This window comes from Crocodylus porosus, unplaced genomic scaffold (assembly GCF_001723895.1).
Source record: "Crocodylus porosus isolate Cpor-Errol unplaced genomic scaffold, CroPor_comp1, whole genome shotgun sequence".
NCBI classification, from domain to species: domain Eukaryota; kingdom Metazoa; phylum Chordata; order Crocodylia; family Crocodylidae; genus Crocodylus; species Crocodylus porosus.
This window is the reverse complement of record NW_017728909.1, coordinates 29,371,214-29,380,208: the sequence shown is the minus strand read 5'-3', so window position 1 is coordinate 29,380,208 and position 8,995 is coordinate 29,371,214. Positions and strand designations below refer to the sequence as shown.

The 8,995-nt window shown below is 42.1% G+C and overlaps 1 protein-coding gene across 1 annotated transcript in view; it reads left to right on the top strand.

Annotated features, from left to right (window-relative positions):
- Positions 1-8,995, top strand: part of OXCT1 (3-oxoacid CoA-transferase 1) — a 124,889-nt gene that overhangs the window by 102,767 nt on the left and 13,127 nt on the right. The gene's annotated exons all lie outside the window — the stretch shown is intronic.

The window sequence follows — 8,995 nt, the reverse complement described above, 5'->3', positions numbered from 1 at the left end:
ATCCAGGAAGCTAGTCCTATCTCCATCTCTGCCTTGGAGACATTCCCGGATGCTCTTAGTGAGCCATGGGGGTTTATGTGCCCTCCTGCTCCCTTTGACCCTTGTTGGGATTACCTCCCTTTGTCTCTCATAGTCTTTCATCAGGACTGTAGTAAATAAACCCTCTGTTTATTTAAATCCCTCTTGGGGGGAAATGAGCTGGTGTTCTATAAATTCTAAAGCAACTACGGAGTGAAATAAACACTCTCCACATTTAGCTTTGTTTAAGTCATTGGGATTAAAAGGCCACACTTTCTGCTAGTGTAAACTGTTGTGGCTGTCTTGTAATAAACAGCAGAAAATCTGGGCCAAACTCTTCTAGCTGCCTTTTTCTGAAAGCACTTCTAACGTGGAACTCCAACGAGAGCTCCACGCTCCAAGTGTTGGTAGTATATAGCCTTACATTAATGGCATGTATGAAGGAGAAGCATTACACTGAAGTTAATTGACCAAATCCAAAGTTTATTCCCTCATGTTTGTGACATGTTGTTCTTAAAACTAGTCGATTTATATATTTTGCTTGGGCACAATCAAAATAATGGATCTGGGACACTCATCTTATGTTCCTTGTCTTTATTTTCAGACCAGATTCTAAATGTAAAACAGATGTAATACAGAAGAGAGCCCTTGTGTCTCTCTCTCATTTTGCAAGCTTATGTAAAATGTGTGATGAAATTAGTAATATTATACAATAATCCTATATTCATTTGTATGAGTCTTATACCTACTTTTATTGCTATGAATTATTAAAACATCAGTATTCCTATTCTGCTAAAAACTTCCATTGTAATATTACAAATATTATTTTTATTAAAAATATATATTTTGTACAGGCAATACACTGTATACCAACACAGATTTACAATGAAACCACTTGATATCATAGAGAAAGCTGCCACAGTTTATATTCTGTTTGCATGTGTGTAGTTAGACTGGTTCTGCACTTCCGTACTGAGCGTGCTCAGGCAGCTGCAGTCTGATCACATAGGGCACTTCTACACGTGCTCTGGGAGTATGGGGGGGCACTTTAATTAGAGCTGCTCCAAGAGCTAAATTAAAGCACCAGTGTCTTGGATATCAGTGTCCCCATGTTTCAAAATGGTGGTGGGGGTGTTGAACTCAAATTCATTCAACAAGCTTTAGTTCAAGCACCCCTGCCACCATTTTGAAGCATGGGGACATGAATGCATGAGAAGCGGGACGTTACTGGAGTGTGACAATTACCACAATCCATCAGACTCAATTAATCAGAGTGGACTCCCAGCACTTGGGCACCTGTAGGCCTCTCAGCCTACAGGCACCCATAGGCATTAGGGAAGCATAGAATTACCCAGGCATACATGTAATATTGTGGAAATCCTAAAGTCTTATGAGCAGGAAAAAGCACAAGGAATAGGTCTTTGACACCAGAGGAAGAGAAAGGCACACCCACCCTCTAGCCCGGTAGTCAGGACACTTACCTAGCGAGTTGCTGACCCAGGTTTTTAGGGGTCCCTTTCTCAGAGCAGGGTTAAACCTGCAGAGGTGCATAGCAAGCTCTTTCAGCACCTGGGCAGGGCAGCATTTAGGGAGAATTATACTGACCATTGGAAGAGGCGGGGAGAAGAGTCTTACCTGCCAGGGCTCTCTGCATTTGTGCAGCAGCTACTACTGCTTTTCCTGCAGCAGCATGGGCTCTGCCTGCTGCCACTGGGGGACAGGCAGCAGTGTGGACTCCCCAGGCCTGCTTCTGCTGACCTGTTCACCTCTCACACTTGAGGACAGGGCTGTACCTCCCATGGCAGAGCCTCCTGAAGCAGGGCATCGTTTCACCCCCCTCCTCCTCTGGTTACTCTACTGGGATAGGGCATGGCTTCCAAGCTGTTCCTGGCCTGTTCCCATGGCTTGGTGTGCCTGCCATGGCAAAGACTTCTGAGGGAGGGGGACAACTGGCGCCTCTCTAAGTCAGTGTCCAGGGCTGGTGCCCTGCTTGCCATCCCTTGCCAGTAGTTACGCTACTGTGAAACTGCATCTCCCACATTCAAGTGAAGGGCTTTAACCACTAGGCCAGCAGCTAGACCAGGGCTGTCCAGCTGGTGGCCTCTATGTTGCATGCAGCCCACAAAGAGTTAAATTGTAGCCTCCAGGTTCCTATCCAGCTGCTGCTGTCCCCCTTTTTTCTGGCTGCTGCACTACTCTAGAACCTGCTCCACAGGGCAGCCTTGGGGAATGGCAAGGGAGGTCTGGAGAGGCAGGGTGGCTCAGTGAGATGGCTCCTACTGGGGTAGGAAGTTGTCCCAGCATTCTTACCTTCGCCTTGGAGACAGAAGCTACCGCACTGCTTTTATGTAATGAATATTTAATACAAAATAAGGACAGGCAATTGGGAGCAAGGACCCCTTCCTACCCAGGGCAGCAGCCATCCCACTGACCACTCTTTTTCTCCTCCTCCTGACTTCAGCATTTTACTTCTGGCAGTTATGCACATACCTGGGTGATCCTGCTGTGCCCCAGATGGAAATAGAACTGGAATGCTGCTTAAGTGCCAGGAATTGCACTTATGCAGCTGTATAAGTGCCACTTAGCTGGGTAAGGATGAAATGTGTCCAGCATATATTTTGAAGAGGATTGGGGTCATAAATACCAAGCAACAAAAAGAAATAAGCACTGGGAGTTTGAGAGAGTTATTTATAATACAAAAGAATAATATAGTTTCACAGTGAAGCATAAAATGATAAACAGAAATCTTGTCTTCCTCAGAAAAAGTTTATAATGATGTTTATGCTGGTTCGGTTCAACAGAGCTATACTTACTTTAGTTTCCTTTCATATGTTTTCATATTAAATATAAGGACTGTATGTGATGACTTTTTCCTTGTATGCTTAGTTGTTGTCAATAAAATTGCTTATGTGTTCAAATGTAAGTAAATAAGGGAACCAGGTCAGATCTAGGTCAGAATATGCAGCAATTGTAGGATCAGGATGTTAACTTTTCATACTGTCCCTGTAATATTTAATTGTGTGCTGCCTCGGAGAGTAAGGTTCCAACTTACGATCGGTGCTTCTTGGACTTATTACTATTATTATCCACTACTAAAAATAAGGTAGAAATGTAAAAATACATGTGCATGGATGCCTACATGCATGTGCACACACATATGCATCCTTATGGATGCATAGTCTACTATGTGTAGTGTGTATAGTATTATGTATATTGTGTGTGTGTAATATACCATATCCTAAGGGGAGACACGAGCCCAAAGTCCGCTTTCACTTTACATGCCTAAATGGAGAAATGACAGTTACATAGTTTTGTAATCCAGCTGTGGGCATGCAAGCACACACATGGCCACTGAATATACTCAGTAAAGCTTCACTCTGGCTTTGCAGCTGCACAGTAAAATAGGATTGTCCTGTAATTTTAGTTCAGCGGCAAATCCACAACCAGTGGGTGTTACGTGCTAGAGGAAGAGGAGGACCTCACCATGCTTTAGCTCCATAGCTCAGTGTGAACACTGAGGGGGGTTGAACCTACATCTTCTTCCCAGCAATGTGCTCTAATCGGAGGTAGCCAAGAGAAGGAGATTGCAGGGGCAGAAGGAAGGGAACAAGCCATAGAACATGCAACACAGTAAGATGCTACTGCTCTGGGCCATGGGTCCTAGCCTGGGCCCTTGCTCTCAATGGGGCAGAAACTTTTCTAGTGTTGCTTATCCAATTAATATTAAATGCAAGTTTCAGTGAGTGAGCTTCAAGACAGAGGCTCTAGGTAATGTCCAGACTGTGGCCTGGTAATGAAAGCACTTTGCTGAGATGGAAGTTCAAAGTCCTTTCCAGGTGGCTTTGGGATTTAACCATAAAATCTACATGTATCCAAAGGTTGTATATGGTCTGCTCAGTGGCACACAAAGATATATGTAAAACAGTGATTCTCAACCAGGGTAGCATGGGGAAGGGTGCCTTGAGATCCTTTCAGGGGTGCTGTGAAGTGTCACACTATGTTAGCACTGTTAGGTATGCTCAAAATAAACCCAGAAATTTTAAATAGGAATCCATGGTGTTAGAAACATCCTGACCTGTTGTGTTCTGCCTGAGTTTGTTGCAACAGAAGCATTGCTCTATTATCTTTCTGTAGTCAGAAATTGAATGAAAACCAAGAACCGACATTTTCAAGGACAGCCGACATTTTCAAAGGAGAGTCTATTTAGGGATACCTTGAATCTAAAAAGGCTAAGAGCCACTGATATAGGAAGTAAAATTAGATGAGATTAAAATATGAATGTGATGGTTGAGAATATTACAATTCTACTTGTAGAATCCAAGTCAATTGAGACTTCCAAAACTTGATTGTTCAGAATGCTGGAAAATGTACTTCAAATAATCCTGAATTATAGGCTATTAGGCAAGATGATCTCATTTAATCTTTTCTCTGATTTGTTTGTTTCTGCAACTAAAGCAAACCTTTGATACATCTCTGAGAGTAGAGCCTGCAGCTTAGTTATGGCTCTCATTACACAAACCAGTTAGGGGCTTACAGCTAGACTGAAACACACTCAGGATATCATGGGGAATTTACAGCTTAGTAAATATAAAAGGTAAGCATACTAAATATTTTGGGTTTTATTTAAAACAAGCAAACAAACCTGGTTTCAGGGATTAATTTTCAGTGCCATGTGTAGTAGGTCAACAAAACTCCCATTAAAAATATAGAAGTTGTACATTTCATACCAAATGAATGGACATTTCATACCAAACCAAGGACAAACTAAGAACCTAGTTAACCAAATAAGTGGTTGTATATGTATGTGTCTGTCTGTATGCGTGTGTCTAGAAGTAGACAATTGAAAGTACAAAGATGTATTACTTAGTGCACAAAACCAGTCTGTATATATGGATAACCATTTCTATTTGCTCCAGAACATTATCCAGACATGGCTTTTTGGTATGAGTGCATGTTGACCATAAATACTTATTCCTAACCTTCAAAAGTTACAAAATTCAGTTATGCCTGAAATTCTGTATACAGCTCTTAACTGCCCACCTTTTGTTTATGTATTTGAAATAGTATTAACACAATCTCTCAGCTGTATGCAGTTTATTTGCAAGATGGTTTTAGTCAGCAGGAGTGATGAACTCTGAGGAGAATAAAAGCAGAGATAATTGTGCTGTTACAAATTGTGTGATGGTGTGTACGCATGTATGTATACATAACCAAACCACTGGATATAAGAAATGTCTGATGTACGTTTCTTTATTGTGGAAATTTCTGAATTATTTATCTTGCCTTTTCTTTCTGTGGGAAGGTACTATGAAAGATAAACTTAAAAACATAATTTTCAGTAAATACATGATGTCAAGAGCTGATATTCATTGGCTACATCCATAGATTTTTTTTTTTTTTTTTGCTTTAAATCGGCTGGGGGGAATGTTAAGATTAATAATCGTAATACAAATTATCATTTTAGTTGAATGCCTATAATTGTCACCTGCTCTTCAAATACTTTACTGATAGTGTATAATAAAATCCTATAGCAGATGTTCAGAACACATAAGGTACTTCACTTATCCACTTTCTTTTCGTGTGATTGAGGCCTACCTACAAACAACTGATTTATTTTTAAATTAAGAATATCTCCTTAGAGAGCCTTCATTGTAAACTCAGTATCTCTATCCTGGATTTCTGTACTGCTTTCTCTTGCTGCTCCAAGAGTAAAGTTGGAAATATACTAATGTAAAATTCAGAAATCAAAACTTGCCATTTGGGGTTTCAGATGCTGTCACATGCACACAGCAACACCACTTCCAAAAGTGAGAACGTTCTATCAGAGAGACTTCTTCTGCCCAAACTGATTTTATGTTCAAGTCTGCTTATTTCTTATACTCCCAAAGAGTTTCTCACACACTGCTGTTTCACCCACATCTAACAAGCACTTCAAACTTCATAGGAACTCTCTTTTATCCTCTTCACTACCCTACCGAGTGAAAGAATTCATGAACGCACTTCAGCCACTCTTAGAAAGAGAATGTTATTACGCTGATAAAAAGTTTATGGTTTAGCGACGGCCAACGATGTCCCCTGTTTGTGTGTTGTCCTCAGATTCCAGACTCTTGGATCCAGGCCCATGTCTGCCTTGTTGATTTGTAAATAAATAGATAATTTAAAGATGGCTTTAATATCTGATGATGGATTAACACACCAAGCCAAGGTGTGAAGTATTGAGATGGGCGAAGAAGAGATTGAGGAGAAGAGAGGGAGAAAAATAAATTCTAACAGGAGTAAGAAGAGAATAAGTGATATGAGATCCATCAAGGCTTCAGAGATGCCTGTGGTTACTGGTTGAGTAAGGGAGTAGGGGAATTGATGAAGTAAAAAGCATGGAAAAACCTAGTGGATAAAGGAAACGGACACCAGCCAAGGTTACTGCAGAGTCAGAAATTGTCAAGCATACTTCACAAGGGACAGAGGAATATTGAATTTGGGTATTGTCAGACTACATTAGCAGCAGATTAGTTTTCTACCACAGTTTCTATGCTGTTTGCCTCTATGTGATAAAGCAAGTTTAAATTCTACAGGAAAACTGTCAGATGGGCCTAACTCACTGCTTATTCTGGAGATTTGGGAAACCAGCACTTTTTTGTTTTGGAATAGGTCAGGATGATCTAGTTATTTATTTATTACATTAATCTAACCTATATGACCTGTATTTTATACTTCTGTTATTTTAAGGAAGAAGTGGCAGATATTTATTAGCAGAGATTACCCTGAGAGCTCTTAACTTTCTCAAAGCCATTGGTTTGGGTTGGACAGGTGACCTCTAGCTGAAAAGCTCACACTCCATTCCTTTGTCATAAACAGTTTTGATGCCATGAAATATTAAATACATTTTTGCACAAGAGAAGGTTTTTTTAATACAGGCTTGGTTGTGGAGGCTCTGCCCAGTCTTCTTTTATCCAAACAAACCAGCTTAGACTCAGACAGCAACAGATCCTGCAGTTCTGTTTGGGATCTCATGCTGATGCTGCTCTGTAGGCTGTGTGGTTTCTAAAAGCCTCTTCTTGTGATAAGTGGCAATAGGATAATCTTTGGCTCTTCCATTCAAGAAACTGAAATGCGTCAGCAATCAGGGTCACAGAGCTGTCTTCATGTCATCACCTGTACAGGACTGTACAGTTCAATCTTGGCAGAACACCCCAAGGAGATATTACGTGACCTTAAAAGTGTTCCATGATGTGTTGCTGAAAATTTTAAAAATAGCACAAATCAATCTTGGCTGGTATGAGAGCAGAATGCAGGAAGGTCCTTGAGATGGGAATAACTTAAGTCAATCTCTGTCTCAGGTCATTACTTTCATTAAGATGGAGTCATTTTCATCTGAGTAGTTGCCTTGATGCCAGATGTAGATGTTGCTGGCAAAATTAGAAAGAAACAGTAGTTCCCCATAGGAAAAAAGAAATCCTGGAGAACCACATGGATTGTTCAGTTTTTCAGAAACCGGGAACAGAATCTGCTGAAGTCTGGCTGCCCACGCTATATTAAGGAGACCTGACAAAAAAAAAATCATCTGTGATCAGATGATTAATTTAGGCTTGCAACACTTCCAGACCACCTTTGAAAGGAAAATTAGAGATAAAATGAAAAGAATGCAGTAATAGTAGGGATGTTCATTTACTGCTGCAGCTGTTAGATACCTACAAGTAATTAAAGATGCAGTGACCTGTCCATTTCTACATTTTTAGAGCTTTTTCCACCTATGTCCCTCTACTACGTTTTTTAAATGTGTTCTTCTACATAAGTGTCTCCTCAGAAGGAAGCTTTGCATCAAAATTGATTCTAATTATTATATAAAATGCCCCCATCCCGGGTCTCCTAGCTTTGCTAACAAATGGTGTCGCAGAAGGAAGCTTCCTGTTCATTATGTTTGCAGGCTGATGTATGGTTTGTATAAAACACTTTGGGATAGTAAAATTCCATCTAATCCAAAATCTTTGTCTAGATTATGCTGACATAAAGTCTGGGGAAAGGGAGGGAGCTGGATTTGTGTGAAATCTCTATTGTGTGACTTGATTACATGAAAAGTTGCTCTGGGTTCTGTGCCCCCAAACTGGCTAGAATTGACTATTTGAAGAACAGACTCTCTGTAAATCTTGTGCATAAATAAGCATGTCAGAGCCTGCAGTGACCTTCTGTGATGTGGCTGATTCTGGAATAAGACAGGAGTAGGACAGGGGTGGGCAAAATATGGCCTGCAGGCCATACCTGGCTAGTCAATTGATCCTATCTGGCACTGGGAGCCTGAGGAGAGATGGCCGGCCGGGCTCTGTGCTGCTTCAGTCTATCACAGCTAGGGCCATGCAGAATACAGACTCCTCCAGCTCCCTGCATCCACCATCCCTCTTCCCTGCCCAGCTCCCTACTGGTGCTGCAGCTGTGCCTGCATGGGACAGGGAATGTAATGCTCCAAGCAGCTGTCCTGCCTGCCCCCCTTGCACCAGTAGTCCATGCCAACTGTGGCAAGAGGAATAGGGGGATGGGGGAGGGGACAGTGGTGGGGCTTGGCCCCAGAGCAGCTGCTCTCCAACTTTCCTGGTCTGGTACGGCAGCAGCAACAGCTTATCGCGGTGGGCAGGATGGCTACTTGATGTGCTGCTTAGCACCCCATCCCATGCAGGCCCTGGCTGGCAGCCACGGTGCTAGGACTGCACTGTGCCAACAGGAAGCCAGGTAGAGGCAGACAGATGGATGAGTCTGTGGAAGAGGACCTGGAGAAGCTAGCTGAGCCAGGGTTGTTGGCATCATTGTTCTTATTTCAAAATGGATCTAACAGACAAACAGTAGTCCCAGAAGCAAGTAAGAATCCCTGCCTCCCCCTCCCATACTCAGCTGTGCGTCCCCTTCTCTTCCCCCTCCTGACTGTTGCCCACTGCTGCTGCTCTCTCTGGCTGTCCTGATGGGTGGGAGCTTCAGAGCCACTCCTACC